Source organism: Sorex fumeus, unplaced genomic scaffold, assembly GCF_029834395.1.
Source record: "Sorex fumeus unplaced genomic scaffold, SorFum_2.1 ptg000131l, whole genome shotgun sequence".
Lineage (NCBI taxonomy): Eukaryota > Metazoa > Chordata > Mammalia > Eulipotyphla > Soricidae > Sorex > Sorex fumeus.
The window spans coordinates 29,220,806-29,242,430 of NW_026606188.1; positions in this window are offsets into that span (position 1 = coordinate 29,220,806).

Genomic DNA, 21,625 nt, shown 5'->3' on the forward strand with positions numbered 1-21,625 from the left:
ACCCTGTACCCCATGCTCCAACACCCATCCCAGTCAAATGCTTGGTAATTTGCAACCAGATATACATAAAGAAACGCGACAAAGCGATCGGTTTGAGGAAATAAGCCAATTAAGCTAAAGCAGAAATGCTTCCCCCTCCCCCTTCCCCCTCCCTCTCTCTCCCTCTCTCTCTCTCCCTCTCTCTCTCTCTCCCTCTCTCTCTCTTCCCTCTCTCCCCTTCCCTCCCTCCCCTTCCCTCCCTCCTGCTCCCTCTCTCCTTCCCTCTCAAGTAGAAAAGGGGAAACACCAAGGAGAGGGAAAAAATCGGGAGGAGGGTGGTAGTTGACTCTTACAATCAATGGAAAAACACTATACACATCTTTACTAAATAATACTCTCATTCTCAGACAAAAAGAAACACATTTCTCGATGTAAACATAGTCTCCCTCGTCCACGCGTTTCACAGCCTTTACGTTTGCTGAGATTTGGCTCTCGGTATAGCAAAGTAACTGTCACAAATCCATCTCGATTGAAGTGCTTACCCTCTAAATCCAGGTTTCAAGCGGAACTCCAACTGTGTGTAGAAGCCAGGGAGTCCTCTGACGAACGGAGAGGTAGGCTCTGGGCAGTGGAGCTGCTTCCCTCCGAGTGCCGGGTTACAGTGTTAACAAGCCCTGGGAAGGGACCTCGCGGTGCCTCGCGCTGGCTGTACCCCAGTGCCTTCGCGTGGTGGCGGCTTGCTCACGCTTCCAAGGAGTCCCAGGCGATAGCCTTCAGCTGATGCGAGCTTCCAGAAAGGAGTGGGGAAGGGGGAAAATCATCTAATGCAATCAAATCGATCTGATCTACACCATCTGTCGCCTGCCACTATACACAAACGTTAAAATAGGAAAACGGAAAACACTGACAGCCCGGGAGGGTTGGTCTGCAAAGAGTTCATTTTTAGCAGAGCATAATTGGGTATGGTCGGCGTACAGTTACAAAAGCTGCTGTTAACCATCCAGTAGTGGATCCCAAACATGCTAATGGTGGATTAATTGAGGAAGATCTGACGTGCAAGCTTCATAGTCTCTTATTCATGACTTCCCAATGGGAAAGGACCAATGCCTTGTGGGACTATGGTAACATACAGTCAAAAAGCTGCTAAGAAAATGGCTGTGTGTTCACAGCACCTCTCTCTGATAACAAACATATGTCGACTAAAACGGTTTAGTAGAATGGGGGGGGGGTGTTGGAGAATAAAATTTTCTTTCTGTGTGTAAGCAATCCCCATCTTTTTTCCTTAAAGAAAAGCAAAAATAGATACCGTATCTTTACAGTGGGGGAGGAAAAGGATGCTTTTAAAAAGGTTTTTTTTTTAAAAAAAATCAAGATTAAAGTCTGTCATATATATGAAACAGAGCACTCTAGTACAGCAATTGTAAAAAAAATCTATTATTTTCTCATTTTTTTATAGTGATCAAAGTAGACCCACAGCATGTGCTGTATATACAAACTCAGCTCAGTTAATCCCACTAGGATTGACTCCAGGATGTTTAATGCCAGGTACCCTTTAACTTCTGAAATCTGGGTGCCTCTTGGGCAAGACATTTTGCATCATTGAAAATTGACATAATGAACATTAAACATGATTGCAGTGAGATGATGGTGATTTTTTTCTTTTGCTTTATATTTTTCCTTTTTATTCTACAATTATTCCTTCTATCCCAAATCCTTTTGGTCTATTTCCAGTTTTTCCTGATCAACTGATAGGTCTGGAATAGGCATGGGGAGGCAGTGGAGATACAGGGTGTGGGGGAAGGGGGGTTAGATTATCAATAGCTAATTGATAATACTACTCCAGCTGCAATAAGTAGAATCCTGTGACAAAAGAGACCATTTACTAATCATCAATAATATTTAAAATGCAAATTAGTATATCAAAAGTAATGTTTTATAGATGGAAATAAAATGTGTTACAAGAATAAAGTGGCTGCCCCGCACCCATTTTTAATTTTTAGATAAAAAGAATACTAGCCAGATATATGACTTTCTTTTATTCTCTCTCTAATAATCTATATTTCTTTGGATTTTTCCTTCTTTTTGAATGTCAAAAACTGTCCATTTAAACTTCTTTTTCTGAGAATATAAATTACACATATTCATAGTAAACAATTAGTATTTAGGATAATTCTTGAGCTAGCTGAATGTCTCCTGAAACTTTAATAATTGCTTCAAGGAAAAAAAAGCCACCTAACAGTTATAAATTAGATTAGTCTAAAAATGTAGCTTGAAGACAAATCAAACAATTTACCTGATCTTTTGTTTCAATATACATTAATTAAGCACCCTTTCCAACCTCCACAACATTCCAGGGTCGTAGTCAGAAATCCAAGTCTAACAGCTCAGCAGCCTTTGTTGTCATTTGTGTCAAGCTATTGCCCCCTGCAGGTTAGGCTGAAAGTGCAGGCTGAATTTGGCCAAGTCCCTAGGAAATTTCTGTAGTCATACTTTTTGAGTTTCCTCCAATATGTAAGTAGAGTTGATTTTAAACTTTCAGTCTGTTTATGTTCAAATTTAAATGATTTATTTACGTATTGATAATAATGGCCTAAAAATGAGATTTGGAGATAGGTGATTTTAAGTTTTCCTTCTGAAAATTTTGCAGGAGAGAGCAGGATGTGACACCATAGTCAGGCGAGAGCTACCGTGACATACTTAACTGTAATTTTTCCACCCTCTCTTGCCCTTCTTTTACCAACTCTATCAGAACTCAAGAAATGAACGCAACTCAATTGGAATTATGATCTCTCAATAATAAAGACATAATCCTGGGTAATTTACTACTTGATGTCAGTGTGCTCTTGGTAGATTCAATAAAGTACATTCAAATCAAACCCTCTCAGATTCTTCCTACTGCTGATATGATGGGAGAAAATAGTACAATTTTTCTTGATTATAAAATGAAACATTATTTTAACCTCCGTGCTCCTGCCATCTCATCCTTTGCTACAATCAACTTTTCCTAAGAGGCACCTTGCCAAGCCTAAATAAATTTATTGTTGACAGGATGAAAATTGAATTACATTAACTTTTCTGTAGTATTAGAAAGTAGAGAAGGTTCATGGAAATAATTTGGAAACTTTAAAGGGAAAATTCTTTCATAGTTTAGAAGTCAATAGGGTTTCTCAGAGTGAAGTTGTAAAGAAACTTAGAGTGGTATTTCCCTGTAATTTAAATATACATCTCACTGAGGAGTGGTCTATTGTTATGTAAAATCCCATTCATTCTAATGCCAAATTGGCAATCAATAGGAATTTTACCCAGTCACGTGTTAAAGTTACTATTTTCTTATTGTGTTGAAAGAATTAGAAAAAAGAAATGCATTTTTGCTTTGTTAGAACTATTCTGAACAGCTCACAAAAGGCTTATCTAAAGGATAGTCGCAAGACTTCAGGCTTTCTCTAAAAGGGTGAGAACTTTTCACCCTTCCCTACTGATGCTTTTTTCAAATCTATCAGAAAAGAAGCATAGGAGAAGAACTGTGTATGGCTATTTTTCAAAAATTTTGAAAATCAAAACTGAACGGCAATAAAAATCTGAATGCCTATCCTTGCCTTATGACATTTGTAAAGCTGTTAAATTTCAAAAGGACACTTGTTCTAAGCAAAGAGAGACTTTGGGCTGTGTTGCAGAACTATTAATTACACAATCATGGTAGCAGAGAGTGACTAGGTGCCTTCGAATGGCATTTGGCTTTGAACAGCATTTTAAAATGCAAGACAATTCACCTCTCTTTCAAGTTTATATATCATGCATGTGAAAAGATGACACACAATTCATGTATATGAGTACATTGCTATTCACGTATATGAGTACATTGCTATTGAATATAAAATTTCAACAATTTTGATATAAATATGCGTTGCTAGTGTTGTTTTACTTAGCACTCAAACATGAGATATGGTGTCTTTTTTGACTTGTGTGTTTGAATTAAGGAAAACACTTTAAAAGTTCTTATATACTCTGCAGCACGTTGTCGGCAAGTGCCTTGGAAAATACAGGTCACTTTCTTTTACTTTCACTTTGTTTTAATTGTTTTCAAAGGATCCAGACTGGGTTCCAGAAATCTTGTAATTCTGTGATTGCCTGCCGGGATCCTGTTTATTAGACATTCTTATCGTCGGAAGTGAAAGGCCAATTTTATTCATTCAGATCCTATGACTCAACTCATTTCTCACTTGGTAGGCCCTGGTGTGTGTGGTGTTATGTGTGTGCCTTTGGTAAGGTGTGTATTTGTGTGTTTGTGACTCAACACATTTCCTCTTTGGCAGGTCCTGATGTGTGTATGTGGTATGTGTGTGTGTTTACTAGTGTGTGCTGAGGGGTGTGTATGTGTGGTTGTATGTCTGGCTGTATGTCTGTGTGTGTGTGTGAGATTCACTTCCCACTTGGCAGGTCATGGTATATGTAAGTGTGTATGTGTTAGGGTGTGTGTGTGTGTGTAGGTTCATCCCTGAAGCCTGTTTCCAGGGGTTTTCAAATGCAAATTGTGTGGGAGCTGTGTGTGCAAGGGAGGGGGGATTTGGGGAGAGGGTGTTTCGGGCATTAACTACAATTTCAAGGCCGGCACCACCCTGGCAATTCAGAGCAGCCTGGGTGTGAGCCACCCTCGGAAGCCGGGGTCTCCTGAAGCCCTCGGAGGGTCGCCTGCGCGCGGGACCAGCTGTCGAGGGCAGTGTCGCGCGTCGCGCCCCGCCAGGCCCGCTGCAGCCGGGGTCCGGAGGGCTGGGCCCGGGGCCCCCGCGGCTCCTCACTCGGACCCCCGGAGCCCGGCCCAGCCATCTCCTTTGAGAGCCGCAGGGACTTTCGTTCCGCCCGTCCGCGCTGCTGCACGCGGGCCTCGTCCGGGACGGTCGGGAGGGGCAGTCAGAGCGCGGCACGGCTGCAAAGGCCCCCCGGGCGCGGGGGCGTCGCCTCTCCCCGGAGCGCCCCCGACAGCCCGAGTGAGACGCAGGCTCGGCCCCGGCTCCTGCCGACGTGGGACTCGTCCAGGACTGCGTGGGCGCCGGCGGCGCGGCTCGGCCCCGGGGGTCACTGCAGTGCGCGCCGTCCCGGTCCGCCCCCTCCGATCCCCGCCTGCGCCCGGCCCGCAGAGCCCGCAGAACCGGGAGAGCCCGCAGAGCCCGCAGAGCCCGCCGGAGCGCGGCTTCGGCAGAGCGAAGGAGCCCCCTGCTGGCCGCACGCGGCAGCCGCCGGCCCGGCTCCCCGCTGCTCCCTCCGCTCCGGGGCGCGGCCCCGCGGGACCCACCTGGACCCTCCCGCATCCCCACCTGGGGGCTCGTTAACAGAAAACAAAACAAAACAAAGCCAGCTCCAAAATCCACTCTCACGCCGTCTACAGCTCAAAGGTAAGCCTTTCCCATGGCCCTCTGTGACCCTCTGGTCCTGTGGGCTGAGGTCTGGGGGAGACAAAGGGACCCCCCACCAAAAAGAAAGAAAGAAAGAAATCATGGCTGCTTTTGAAAGCACGTTTTGCAAGCATGAAGAATGAACGAAAGAACACACATGCACACTTTGAGCACAGGCACACACACACACACACAAACACACCACACACACACACACACACTCACACACACCCCACCCTCCTGGACCAAACCCACACTTACCAACAGGACTGCTGATGCACAGACTTGGAAGGATTTCAGAAGCTATGGGAGGAAATGTTTACTAATATGTCAGGTTGTAGGCAACAGCAATCATCCTGTAGCTTGGGAAAAAGGGAGGGAAGAGGAAGATTCTTTTTAGTTTAGTCCTTCCGCCTCTACCTGGACAGGACACGCACTTTCAGTTCTGATGTCCCAGTGGGGAAGAAAAGTTCTCATACTCAATACCGAGAAGGATGCGAGAGATTCAACCATTCTGGTGGTCGTGGATGAGGAACCTGTGCCCCTCCTCCAGTTCTTTACCAGAGAACAGGAGAAAGGATTGTTTTGTTTATCTAGTCAATTCATGGTTTAGTTCTGTATGGCGCTTTCAAATTAGTTTAACCTTGAAGTAGGCTATATGCTTTGAGTGGCAGGATTTTTTTCCCCCCACCGCGCTTAGGTAAAGGTTATTAGAAATCACAGTTTTTTTTTCTATGCAGGCGACCTTGAGTTAGAGATGGGCATAATATCTGACTATTGTAACTTTTTGTGATGTCGTTTGCTTCTGTCTGTCTTTACTGTCTCCAGAAAAGAAGCATAGTTAAAATCGTTTATAATAGATTTAGGCAAATGAATCTGGTAAGTTATTTCTTCTACTTTTACTTCTACTTTTTCTCATGACCTTCTGGGGAAGAAGCTAAGGGATTTTGAGTGCCCCAGATTCTAGTAGGCAAGGTTTCCAATAGTATCAGTTCTTACAATATTTTCTTATTTGATATTTTCAAGTGGATGACAGAATATTTGAACTCTTTATAGGAAAGGAAATGGGGTGGGATCTGATATATCTCTTTTTTGTATTTACCCATCCAGAGATCTGAGATCTCAGAGAGAGTAAACCTCTAGGCGATAACAATAACAGCTATAAATAATGACAACTAACATCTATTTCGTGTTTACTCACTGCCAGGTGTTTGCTACCTTCATTATCTCATTTAATTCTCATTGCAGTCCTTCGGATAAGATAGGATTATAATTTCTCGTGTTATAGAATGGAAAAGTGAAGTTTAAAAATGTTTATTTACAGCTGGCAAGCAGATGAGCAAGGATGTTCTGCAAGTAGACAGTAAGAAAAGATGCCTGGAGAAATCATGCTGATTGTCTGAATTCAGATGGATAGTAAGCTAATAATACTTCAGGTCTGTGTTTTTTCAGTCTTTCCCAGAAAAATGAAAAGATACCTTTTTTTCTGAAAAGAAAACATTTCACAAAGTGGGGCTTTTTGCTTAGAAAAATGCTTGTTATCAATTTTTGATTTTCATTTTACAGATGCTACAACTGCCAGTGTGAATCAATTCAGTTACCATAGCAAGGTGCAGAGCCAAAGTTTAATACCAGATTTTCTCATTTCAGCTCTTCTAATCATTCTTATTAACCATCATGTCCAAATGTAAAACAATCTTTGATTTTATTTCCTCAACATGCTAAACAGCAAATCATTAATAGCATAGTAGAGTGTGTATTTTTCAGTGAGAACGTTCCCTTTTATCTTAACTGTGAATATCTTTTTGGACTGAAAAACTGCAAATGTTGAAATAGTGATGATCTCAGTGCTGAATTATGTGGCATAAAAATGACAAAAGTAAAGTAACTACATCAGCTTTACTGAGAATGTAGTTAAAGCAGTTAAAAAATATATATGAAAGGCCTGGTCAGTAAAATTTTAGGCCTCATCACCAAGACCCATCCTACTTTATCCCAGGAAGGAAATTACATTTATCTAGCTTTTTTTTTTTACTAAGGGTTTTAATACTCAGAAAGCTTGGTGCTTTTTATCTCTCTTCACCTGTATTTTTACATTTTTTTGGTCATACAAGAATGGTTATGGTAAAAATGTCAGGGCATTTCTGGAGTCTCCACACTAATGGCAAAAATATGCAATATTAATTGGCAAAAGATTTTTGACTAACCCTCCATATTTTACTGCACACTTAGAATACACTGAGGTATACTGTGCAGAACTGACTTGAATCTGTTGTAAAGTCGGAACAGGTACAGTAAGTGATTCATAAAATGGACTTAGAATTCTGCATTTTCATTAGGACCCTTAACTCTCCGGAAAAGCCAGATGAGCTGCCTTAAGTTGCTGATTGGACTGCAGCCCATTATGTCTCTGCTTTCTCAGTCATTTGTGTGCAGATCATTTGTCCACATGGCCTCCTGTTATGTTGGGGATCTGTGATTTTTCCAAAGGTTTAATTTAGTTGAATATGATTGTTGATGTCAAGTTTGGAATTTTCTCCCTCCTACCTCTCATTAAAACTCTTATTATCAATGTCAGTTTGGAACTATTATGTTGTACAATGGAACTTGCTTGTCTGTGTAAATTTCTACTATAAAAATTTTCTTAGACTTTTTAGATGTGGTGGGTGCTTTGAGCTTATTGACTTTTCTCCTTTTCTTCTTTTCTTTTTCTGATGAATAGTCTGATGTCCTGATGGATAATATGAAATTCTCAAGGTCACCTTCCAGTTAGGGGAAAAATGTGAATAGAACCCAGATTTCCAGTATTCAAGTTCCAAGGTCAATGTTCCCACAGTATTATGTTTTTTAAAATTCATTTGATTGTCTCAAATTCAATCATTCACTCATCAGTTGACAGCTATCCTAAGAATCTTCGACTTCAAAAGAGAAAAAAACACCAATTTAGAGAAAAGCCTGAATCTGTAGGAACTTACATTTTAGTGGGACACAAAAATCAAATACTGTCTTAAAAGTGGTTATAAAGACATTTTTCTAAAAACAAACAAACAACAAGCAGAGCAGGTAAAGACTTAATATTGTTCCCCAATCACCTTCCCTCTTAAAGAAATTTGGGCAAATCTATATCCATTTGATGAGTATGTTCATGGGAAATTAGTAAATGAACCTGGCAAAATTTAATAGGTAAATAGGGCCTATTTCAGTTGACTCATTTGTGGGTCAGAGATAGTTCTTTCCCATCTTTTTTTTTTGTGACATAGGAATTCAACATCTGTAAAAAGAAATCACAGGTTTATGTAGGAGCTGAGATAAAGAATAAATAGTACAAGGAGGAAATTATTTAAAAGATTTTTTTTTAAAAGGACACATTTCGAATGTTTATTACATTGACTTAACAGCTGAATGAAAGGGCCTGGAGAGCAAGGAGAGCAGGAGACTGAAGTTTAAGGTGGGAGTCTCAGGCTGTTATAGTTGATTTTTGTTTGGGGCCACACTCAGCAATGCTTAGGGTGTTATTCTGACTCTGCACTCAGGAGTGGTGCTTGGGAGACCATATGGAGGTGGTGCTTGGGAGACCATATGGGAGGCTGGAGAGTGAAACTTCATTGGCCTCATGCTAGAAAAATGCCCTGTCCACCGTATTATCACTCTGGCCCTTACAATTGGTTTTTAAGAGTAATTCAACCTGCCCCATTAAGAATATATTACACAGGAAGTGCTCCTCACCTCCATGGAATAACTGGGTAATAAAGGTATAAAAAGTTCTATTCTCTAAAATCTTAGGTTTCATTATGTTAGAGTCATCAAAAAGACTATTTTTCATAAAATGGACCTGGCTGTTACCAACACAGCACATACTAGACTTGGATGTGTAAAGCTAACAAATGATTAGGTTGCAGCAACTTCCTAAAAAAAATTCCCCTGCTGTTTCTCCCACAGAATGTTTGCCTGTTAGTGCTTGGACAATGATGACCAATGACCAGTTGTCTTAGGTCTACATTTGAAACTAGTGAAAGGCAACTTTTGTGCAGCATTTTACTGTATCTAACTTAGGAATGAAATGAAGCTCTCTTGACAAATATAAAGAGTGGATTTTCAGTTAACTAGGGAGGAAAGAGAGTGTAAGTCGGGATTATATATATTTGGGGAGGGCACTCAACTGTGATTTACTCCTGTCTCTGTGCTTAGGGATCTCTTCTGGTGGTGCTGGGATCAAACTGGGTTAGGGCAAGAGCCTTACTCCCTTTACTATCTCCTGTCATAAAGAACACACACACACACACACACACACACACACATATATCTATATCTATCTATCTATCTATCTATCTATCTATCTATCTATCTATCTATCTATATGAGGGCTGGCGTGATAGCACAGCGATAGGGCGTTTGTCTTGCATGCAGCCAGCCCGGCCGAGCGGGTTCGATTCCTCCTCCACCCTCTCAGAGAGCCTGACAAGCTACCAAGAGTATATCGACCACATGGCAAAGCTGGCAAGTTACCCGTGTTGTATTCAATATGCCAAACACAGTACCAAGAAGTCTCAAAATGGAGACATTACTGGGCCCGCTTGAGCAAATCGATGAACAATGGGAGGACAGAAAGACAGTGTATATATGTAGATATACACACACATACATATAATAAAAGAAGGGGAGAAATTGCACTTTCCCATTGAAATTTCTTTTGTTTCCTTTACTGCCAATGTACTTTATTCAGAGTTCCAGAAATTCAACAAAAGAATGTAATAGTTACAATAAATAACTTAGTATAATGGTATATAGATTAGCTAACTGTATATGATAAAATAATTTTAGATTGCAATATTCTACATCTTTTTCATGTGATTGGTAGGATTGATTAACACAAACCATTTGATGGCTATTTCTTAGTGGGACTTATCCAAGTCTTATTCACTGCATTGTAAATTATTTGACAAACTCTTATAGAATTTCTCTTTCATGTTTCCTGGATGTTCTGAGTTGGTATCAAGCAAAGACAAGTTTCGCTTACATTTTTGGAGAATCTTTGATTTGATGTACTGTCTTTTAGCATAACTGAAAGCAAACTGCAACTACACAAAGTATTGAACTGGGGGCAAAGCCAAAAGAAATTATTATCTGTGCCAAGATGAGAAGTTAAAATAAGTTGGTGTCTCCTTCAACTTGGTTTCTGCCACAGGCCTGCAGTAGAGCTGATGTAGCATATGCCCATCTCCATGATCACTGGAAAAAGTACCAATCTGAAAAAGAGAAAAATTTGAAATGGGAGATCTTTTTGATATGGTTAAACATTTGAGCAAGCAATTGTGTTGACAATTTCAGGAGACATGACTAAGATTATCTTTCTGGAGGGGTGAAAGGTCTTTGTGAATGACATTGTTTTGCTTGTTAATCTTCTATAGAAGACTGAAAAAAAAGGAAGTAAGGAAGGGAGAGAGGAGGAGGAGAGTGAGAGGGGAAATTTAGAAAGGAAAAAAGAGGAAAGAAAAAAATTATCTATACTTGGGTTGAGTATAGAGAGAAACTTAGTTTTCAGGTTTATTTTCTCTGCATGGGGTATATAATAATATAATTTTGTGTCTTTAAGTCCATACTTAGCTAGGTATTAAACTGTAGGAATAACCTGTTTGTGGAAAATAAAGCCATTTTTATTTGAAAACAAATGGGAAAAAATAATTATTTTCCTCCTAATGTGTACCCTTTTAATTGATCATATGCATCCAAGAAATTCTGCTGGCAATTTGAACACTCCGTAGGTGTTGTTCCCGCTCTAAATTTGTCTGCAAGAGGAATTGTAAATGGTATTTACCTTTTAATTAAACAAAGCATCTTGCAAATTAAACACATGTTCTTGCACATCAAAATTTAGTTAACATCCTTTTCATTGTTCATCCTGCTGACACTCTGACAGCATCATGAGTCCACATACAATACAAAACCATGCTGCTCCCACCTCCCACACTTCACATCTCTCAGAGTAGATGATATCACATGCTAGAGTACACTCCATAACTGACTTCTAATAACTGAGCAGCTTTTTCCATTTAATATACTTAATATGGTGTAAAATACAGGACTGCATCGATGTGTCCAGAACCTGGAAAGCTTTGGACACTGATCTGACATATGTCTTATAATCTTACACTAAAAATTTGACAGTGAATGACAGAACACCTTAGAGGAATATAAGAAGCTGATAAAAGCAGAAGCACTACACATGAATACAGAATCGGATTTCTAATAGCTACATACTTTTTTACATGCATACCAGTAATTTGACATTTATAATTCACTGTGAAGCTGAATTTCTGTCATTTTCTCACTGTCAAGCCCTCCACATTTTGAAATAAATGTCCCTTCTAATTATTATATGAATTTGAACTCCAACATTCATTTTTCCCCGTCCCTTATAATGGGGTACAACATTGTGGAAGTCTGATTTGCAAGACCATTTAGGAAACATGATTATTCCACTCACATTTCCACAAATTCTACACGGGGTCCCCTTTCTTGATTGTACTCTTTCCTTGGAAATTACGATTTAAAACTCAGTACTATTTACAAGAAAATAAGGTTATTAATTGCAACATGAGACTGAGGTAATTAGAAAAGTGTCTTGGTGGAATGAAAGTCAGAGCGAGGTTTCTTAATACGGCAAAACTATAGTTAATGACTGTCATTCAGTTGTATTATCCCCCATTAATCTCATTTATTTTTGTTTATTTCTGGATTATGTAATTGATATAAAGTCATTAGTTACAATATTGCCAAATGAGAAATATTTCTGGTTTTGAAAAGAGATATCCCTGAATAGTTGTTAAATAAAATTCATGGTGAATCAAGGTTTTTCCCTCAGAATTATGGCATCTTTCTTTTTCAAAGTTGAGGGATTATTTTTAGTGCCAGTGCTTAGTTTTAAGGTTCAGATAAATAGTATGTTGAAGAGATGCTACTGATGAAAGAAATAGCTTTGAAGGACAGAAATGATTGCTGTGGATATGGGTGGAGGAAAGGATAATCCAGTCTCGGTGTTATTGTAAAAACCTCAGTTCAAAGAATAAAGTACAGTCTTGCTTTAAAAAGTCTCTAAGTAATGAAAGTACAGTTTAAAAATAGAGAATTTTATTTTGAATAGGTGTTTGTAAAAACATTAGCCAACATACAGAAAAATAAATGGTTCTTGATTTCTGAAATGAATAGTACGTGAATTTTCCATGCACTTGAATAGGACTCACAGTGATGCAATTCATTTCTCTAGATTCAGATAAAAGTAACGATGAGGGCCTTAGGTTAGTGATCAACTTTGAAGTTGTGAATATTTATTTTTATATAAGCAGGACTTTTGTTACCTTGTTTAAGCAGTTCGCAATTTAATTGAGTAGTTTTCTAGCTATAAAGAAAATCTATGTCAGCCAACAAGTTTCAGAAATATTGATTGGAATTTTCACTGATGTGTAAAATGTGCCTGAAGTAGATCTTTCTTCTGAAAAAAAATTTCTTAAGTTTGATATTGATTTTTTCACCATTTGATTTTCACTAGATTTATAAAACTTCAAGTGTTGATTTAACTCTTTATCATACCAGCAGCTGAAATAAAGGGGTTTCTTTTTTGAGAATATTTTTTTGTGGTTCTGGGGATCAAACCCATAACCCCACAAATACAGAGAATATCCTCTACTCCTGAGCCAAGTCGATAGTCACATATCAAATTCTAAAAATATAAATAAGAAGTTTTAAATAGATTTTCCTCTGAATTATGAAAAAATGACCAATGATCCTTAAATTATTTACTAAATTCTGGATATGTGTCATATTTTACCTTATTGTATCTTATGACATTGCATATGGAGGTACTTTGAGCAAATGAAACTTTTGGTAACTGAATGTCTGGTTGAGCCATTTAATAAAAAGGGGATTCTATTTTCAAACTAAATTCTGACTTTTGCAGTAAGCTCTTTAAACATACTATGTGGCTACTAACAGATCTTATTTGCTGAATACTTACCAAGTTCAAGACACTATTTAGTAATTTATATGGTTTAAAATGGATCTGATTTTGCACCAAGTTGAAATAAGCTATTCCTTTATCTGAGAGAAAAAATTAAAAGGCTTTTATTGGCTCTGAGGAATATAGAAATAGAAGAGTATGTAGGAATAGTCAACCTAAAGAAGAAATACTACATAAGCTCAGTGCTTTTTCCTTTCTGTTTACGTACTCTTTCTGCAAGTCGATTTTTCATTCTCTATTAAGAAAACCTTTAGAAGATTTGCAGGCCAAAATTTGAGTGCATCTAGAAAATTGAACAGAAATCAATTTGTAAAAAAAAAAAGAATACATTCATTGTGCATTCACCATGACATTTATTTGTACTTGATAGGGGATTAGTGGGCACCTCTGGCATTGCTCAGAGCTTACTCCTGGTTCTATACTTGGTCAGGGATCACCTAGTGGTACTTAGGGAATCATGCAGTAAAAGAGATTGAACGTAAATCAGTTACAGGCAAGGCAAATGCCTTATCCCCAGCCATTTACTAGGAAACTAAAGCCTTCTAGGTCTTATTGTTTCCTTTCCATATGCTTTATTTTGAATGATGAAATTTGAATACTTTCAAGTGGGTGAGTGCATAGATTGTACAGTACAACAATCTTTCACCATGCTTACTGTACTCTCATCATTCCTTACTTGTTCCCTTAAAGCATTTTGAGTTTATGACTGCAGGTAGTCAGTCATAGAAATTTTTCGAGAAGGCTGAGTTCAAGTACGTTAGATTCTCTCCTCTGGTGCAGTTAGTGAGATTCTTGACCTCTTTTTCTTTAAAAATCTAGAACAGTATTTGTCACTTTGGAGAATCAACAAATATTTATTGAGTAAATAAAGGAATGGATGAATGAATGTTTGAATCTGGCAAAATTGAGACTAGAACTCAACTACTCTTCAGTCAAGATCCACTGTTTGTGGTAGCTTATAACTTAGTCCTCAGGAGCAATAGTGCAACTTCTCTACTGTGTGCAGAGACTTTGGCTCTTTCTTAAGCGCATGATTTTTTTTCTGTATAAAGCAAAGAAGGTTTAAGCTAAAAGCAGTTCAACCAAAGGAGATTCGTTTAAATGTGGGTTTCAAATTGAAATCCTATAAACACAACAACTAAATGTACAATACTTTCCAGAAGTCCTAGAAAATCACATTTGCTTCAAATAAAGTTATGATTATTGATGTAGTACTCTATCTTTAGCTCTGTGAGTGAAAAGGACAAAGGAGCATCAGAGAAATGAATATCTTTGCTAGGCTTATCAAAAATATTTTTGGAACCTTGAGAATACTTTGGACTGAGATTATTTTGTATTCAGACATTAATAATAAAAAGATTTCTGATTCATTTATATGCCTATAATTAATCTATGCTATGCCAACATTTGTTTAGAAAATAATTGGGTTCTTTGTTCAGCATTGATTTGTACATTTAGTTTGATAATGCTTTGAGTTGATTTTGCGATCATTGTTGTATAGTATGTATTATACATATAATTGCCTTGGATAACCGTGGGGTAGCACTGTAGCACTGTTCTTCCATTGTTCATCGATTTGTGCGAGGGGGTGCCAGTAACGTCTTCATTGTGAGACTTGTTGTTACTGTTTTTGGCATATTGAATACACCATGGGGAGCTTGCCAGGCTCTGCTGAACCTTGGGGTACTCAGATAAATGATGAGGGATACTTGTATCCAGTAAGAGTACATTTATGACTTTCATTTTCAGATGTTTTCACAGGTATGATAAATTTTCCAGTTAGACATCAAGTGTGCTAAGTCAATGCAAAGTATGATGCCTAAGGTTGAAATGACACCATGTCCTCAACTACCACGTGATGAATCGCGTCACCAGAACTGATGAATCAGTTCCATAACTCTCTGCTCAAAGCTCTCAACACTAAAGAGAAACGTCAAAATCCCGAGCATGTCCATCAAAGCTTTCCATGCTGGGTACTCAAATGTTTTTTTATTGAGCTCAATTTTTTTCAATGGTTCTGGGTGCTGTGCTTTGCATTTTTTGTATTCTTTCTTTCAGTCTCATTATATATATATATATATATATATATATATATATATATATTTTCTGGCTACCTTTCTCTAATGTGCTTGGAAATTCTCTCACTTCAATTGATAATCCTTCTCTCACTTCCAATCTTTACCTCATCTATGAAACAATTTTCATCTCTGTTATTGACTGTCCTCAGAAAAGCATTAAAGCAATCACCCTGTCCTCTCCTGTTACACTGAACTTTCTCTTTTAGTTTTAGCATTTATGACACTTTACCTATTTAAAGAGTCAGAGTCTTCTGCCCCTATGCCTGGCTGTCCTCAACGGGGCCCCTTGGAGGGGGGCAGGTTGAGTTTCCCTCCCCGCCCCGAGCAGAGCCCCAGCAGCTGAAGACCTCCAGAATTAGCCACAGCCATGCTGAGACCACTCTCCACACGTCTGGACAAGCCTCACGCATGAAGGAACTGGCAGAGGAACCCAGGCATGCGAGTCCCAGGGCTGAGATCTCCAAGCTGCTCAGACCGGGACTCGGCCTTCTCCAACCAGATTCCCCATCTTCCAGTAGGTAGGCATTGCACCCATCAGCTGCTGCTGGCTCCAGGTGGTCCCATCAATGGCCAAGACCCAGAGACTATAAAACCCAGCGCCCAGAAGCAAGTGGCCGCGTGACATCTTATTATCTGGTTCTTTGGAGAACCTGGCAGACTACCAAAAGTATCCTGCCTGCATGGCAGAGTCTGGCAAACTTCCCGTGTCGTACTCAATATGCCAAATACCAGTAACAATGATAGGTCTCATTTTCCTAGCCCTGAAAGAGCATTTAATATGGCTCTTTTAAAATCTCAGGACTAGGAAGATGGAGACATTACTGGTGCCTGCTCGAGGCAATCAACAAACAACAGGATGATCGTGATCATGATCGTGACCTATTTAAGAACTATAGGTCCCTTCTCTTTACTCTAGACGTTAGGTGTATGCCTATGTTTCCCGTATGATAGCCAATATAGTATATACTCTCTCCCTAAGAAATATAGACTGTGTGAAGAAGTCCATTAAAATTTTTTTCATTGCTTTCCTCTTAGACTTTCAATACATTTGATCAATCAACTAACCATACTAGACTTGCATAGCAAAAAAAAAAAAAAATTGAAACCAAAAATCCGAGAGTAGTCTCTTTTTAGTTATATTCATAGCTGTACTTTTTTTTTTTTTTTTGGTGAATGTAACCGTGATGTGTTTTCTTTGGTGGTGGTGGTTGGGGGCAGGATGAGTGTGGGGTGGAGCTTGGGGAGAGGCACATCCAGCAGTGATTGGGTCACCTCTGTCACTGGGACCAACCCAAGGACCTCCCATATGCAAAACATGCTCTGCAGCCTGCTGAGGTATCTTTGTGGCCCCTCTTATTATGTTTTTAAGCTGTTATTTTTGTTCTTTTTCTTACTTTAAAGATTGTAAGTGAGACCAGGAAGATAGCTCAAGAAGCTGGAGAATATGCCTAGCACATGGAGACCCTGAGTTTTAGCTCAGGCAGCATATAGTCCTCCCATTAGCATTAGGTCTGGCCCTGCTGACTCCTAGAATGCCTGGGCCTATGCGTTGTACCAACTAGACAGAGGATCACTGGTAGTGGTCCCCAGGCCCTCTGAGAACTGCTTAGGAGTTCCTCTAGTTATTTAAAACAATCTATGAAATGTACATAGCAAATATTATTTCTTCTTTTAAGATGATCCTGTTTGGCCATTCATATTGATACCGCTAAAAAGAGTACTGCAGATCCTTTCTTCCAAAATTGTTTTAAAAGTCAGACTTGTCATTCTCCTGTCAGCCTTTGCTTTCTGGTCTCATTTTGGTTCTATAATATTTTTATAATAAATATTATATTTTATAATAAATTTTAACCCATATTTAAACTATAAAAATTTGAGACAACTTAAAAATAAAAGGCCAAATAAGGTCTACTTAAAAAGCTTTAAAAATGACATAATAAATTTTATACGGAATGTTATAATAACATTGTAGCAGTAACATGGTAAGCCAGGAAATTATTAGTGTTATTGGCACAGTGCTTGGGTTACACTGGTTGGGGTGTCAGGAATCACACACTGTTGTGGCTGGGGAGGGGATGTGGTGACATAGAGGGTCTAACACACCGTGATCACCCACTTTTGAAATCATTTACATGAACGTGATTCATTATCATGTCACTTGTGGTGAATTTTACCTTTTTAGTAAAAAATTCAATTTGGGTCCCTTCTTTATTCTGTGATTTCCAGAATGGGTGGTTTGCACTTTATGACTGTGATTCATGAAAATCAAGCAAGGATGTACAAAGCACTTTTGTGGCAGGTTACGAAGTCATGTTCACTTCTTTGTTCTTATTTTCCTGGTGAAGACGAAGTTAGAAGGTCACCACCCCTAGATAAAGGGGGTATGCGAAATGCAGGATACAGTGTGCTTGAATTTGTTCTTCCTAAGAAGCTTGTGAATTAGTCCTTCAATTACAGTAGTTTTTGTTCTCTTATAAACGCCTTTTTGTTTGAGTCCTTCCATCTTGTTTTCTATATTTTGTTTTTTTTAAAATTTAATTTAATTTAATTAATTAATTAATTTATTTTGCTTTTCGGGTTGTACCTGGCTATTCTCAGGGGTTACTCCTGGCTTTGCACTCCGGAATCACCCCTGGCAGTGCTCAGGGGATCATATGGGATGCTGGGAATCGAACCTGGGTCAGCCGCGTGCAAGGCAAACGCCCTACCCGCTGCGCTATCACTCCAGCCCCGTTTTCTATATTTTGGATATACTTTTGTACATTTCTGTTTTGGAGTTTGAAAATTATTATTGAAGTTGAAAAATTATTTGCAAATTCTCATTTAAGAAATTTTAATTCAGTTTTCTTCTCTTTATTATAGTTTTTAATAAAAACTGTAGAGGAAGCTTTTAGTTAAAATATTTTTAACCTCCCTATTCAATGGCGCTGTATGGATGGATTTAAATTTTTTATATTTTTCCTTAAATCAAAGATAAATTTTAGCAAATATGATAGATTTGGGTAACTTACTAAGTTTCTTTATTCAAGTATTTCGTTTTTTATAGTTGCATTAATTTTCTTTTATTGATTGCATTTGTTTCTTCCTCTTGGGGAAGTGGAGTACAGTGTTTTCTCAGTCTGTGTTTCTCTTATATTTGTAAAGGCATTTTGACTTCAATATCTTGCTTCCTTCTTTTCCTTGACCCCAGGCCGTTGTAAACAGGACTTGTCATTACAGAAGTTTTACTTCCCAAGAGTGCTACTCTTTTTGGCCTTATGCACTTTCTCTCCTTTCTTTTGATTTTCCAGTGAGGGATACTCTGGTGTACCAGATTTCAGCGTCATTTTTGTATTTCCTCATCTCCTCATCTGAAGTAGAATATTCCTTTTCTGCGAACTTCTTTTTTTTTTTTTTAAATCTGTGTCTCACACCTGTAAACTCCTTTCTTCTCTCTTTTGGATAAAGAATACTTGAGGTGAACCCAGGTGCTGTGCAATTGGATTTAGGTTGTTATTTATGTACTTGTACAAACTCGGGGCTTTTAGTGTTTCTTGCATCCATATTATCTTGTGTGCATCAACTATGACTGTTTTATGAAGTTCTCTTTGTCAATCTATATATAGACCCTTGGACAATTTGAATAAATTAGATTTACACAGCTGCATTACTCTGCAAAAAAGTAGTGGTATAAAAAAACATGCCACTTGTACTCTCTTGGCCTTCTTTTTGGGGCAGGGTAGAGAAGGGGAATCCATCATTGGTTCTTACTGGAGATTTTTTTCCTAATAAAGGAAATTAAAAAGAGATAACACTAGATACCTAATGGAAAACTTGTAACATATCCTCTTGACTGATCTCAATTTCCTAAATTATGCATGTGACATTTTAATTAATCTAACCAAATTTTAACTAAAATTAACTAAAATAACATTGAATTATAATTTTCTATAAGTTTAAATTTAGTGCATGCATAATTATTCACCAACATCTATATGTACTGAAATAATTTCACCACTAAATCTTTTTTAAATCGTAAAAGTGATGACAATAATATGAGTAGTACGTCACAATTATTTATTAAAATATATACATATTTTATTAATAGAGAATTGTCTAGAAAACCTGTTTATACTATTTCATTTACTCTGATTAAAACTGGGCAATATAATTGTACTGGGAGCTTATTTCTTTCTGTAACAAATAGAATAAATACTCAATCACAAAAATGTAGAGAGAGACATTTTCACTTTAAAAAAATTTATCACCATTTAATTGATCAACAAAGTTTTTAATTTCTTACTATAGTAAAAGAAAAACAACCCACTGATACTGAATTATATTCTAAATGAATTTAGATTGTTCATTATAAATGCACTATTGTTATATTTTTACTCATTTTTACTGACATTTATATATGCATTCATGACAGCGTACAAAGGTTTCAGGAGACAGGCTAAAGTGCAGTGGTGGGAAGCAGAGCAAGTGGACCTCAGTCAGAGGCTTCTGGATTGGGGACTGCTGGCAGACAACACGTGACACCCAGGGTACTTGGACCACACAGTGGGTACTTGAAAGCAGTCATGGATGTGGAGCACAAACAGACTCACCTATCAGTGACTTATCTTTGTTATTTTTTACCAGCTCTGATCAAAGCAAGAAGTGGAATATGGAATGAACAATAAAAGGAAATTGTGCTGAAAACAATTATGTGTTGTATGAAACCTGTGTGTGACTATCCTAGCACTGTAGCACTGCAGTGTAGCACTGTCCTCCCGTTGTTCATCATTTTGCTCGAGTGGGCACCAGTAATATCTCCATTGTGAGAATTGTTGTTACTGGTTTGGGCATGTTTAATATGCCACGGGAAGCTTGCCAGGCTCTGCCATGCGGGCGGGATACTCTCCTGATAGCTTGCCGGGCTCCCCGTAAAGGACGGAAGAATCGAACTCGTGTCAGCCCCATGCAAGGCAAACACTCTGCCCACTGTGCTATCTCTCCGCTCCAACTATCCTAGCATACACTGAAAATGTTTGGATTAGTAGTCACTGTAAATCTATCACAGGCATTACAGTATTGGTCCTTGGCAAAAACATAATGCAAGTATAGACTGAGTGAAAAAAGGCAGTTTTAATTAGATGGTATCAATGTTGATTTGCTCTTATCTGAAGTTTTTAAGAGTCCAGAAAGAGAAGTTACTGTGAAATAAACTTTGCTAATCCACAATTAAATGAGATCATTGCTATTAAAGAATTTGGCAAAGTAAGATTTCAGAAATGTACTGAGAAGTTTCATTAATCGTATTTTATAACTATATATATAACTATATATGTGTATATCCTCATTAGGATTAAATACCTAGAATTATATTTTGAAGTGTGATTTTTCTGATAGTCAGAATCAGTTTCTATCCTGTTCCTTTACCTTTCACTTCTACCCTCTCCCTTTCTCATTATTTGGTCTCATTCAAGTTCACCACCAAGCTTTTTCTGTTCTCTCACAGGGTACATGGAATTAGTTGTACCATACTACCTTTGGTGATCAAACAAATGTGAGCAAAAGTGTCTTGTGTCCTTCTACATGGAATTTTCCAGAGCCAGGATGCAATGCACCACACCATCTTCCTGATAACATTCACTGCCTGGATGCTGGAGTGAGGGAAATCAAGAATCTTGTCCCTCTGCTGCTCCTACTAGCCTGCCCCATTCTCCACTCAGAAACATGTACATGAGTCAGAAGCCAAACTGCAGAATTTGCTTTGGTTTTCAACTAGAATATTATCTAGTCTATCCTGTAAGCTTATAAACAAGCAAAAGGAAAATTACTTTCCTCTTGCAGGCTAAACAGTTTGAATTGGAAAAAATTGTAGTTCATATTATCAATTTTATAATAACTATATTAAACCATATATGTATGTACCTATATATATATAGCCACGTATGCCAATCTGATTTAGTAATAATATCTTATTTTCAAGCTATTTTATTTGACAAACTTCATGAGGTTGATTCTTTTTTTGCTTTGAATCACCATGAAATAGAACATCATAAAGATATTCATGATCGAGTTTTAGTCATATAATGTTCCAACACCAATATCCCCAGTTTCCTCTCCCACCCCCTTTTCTCCCCATCTGCCTTTATGGCAGGCTCTCTCTCTCTCTCTCTCTTTCTCTCTCTCTCTCT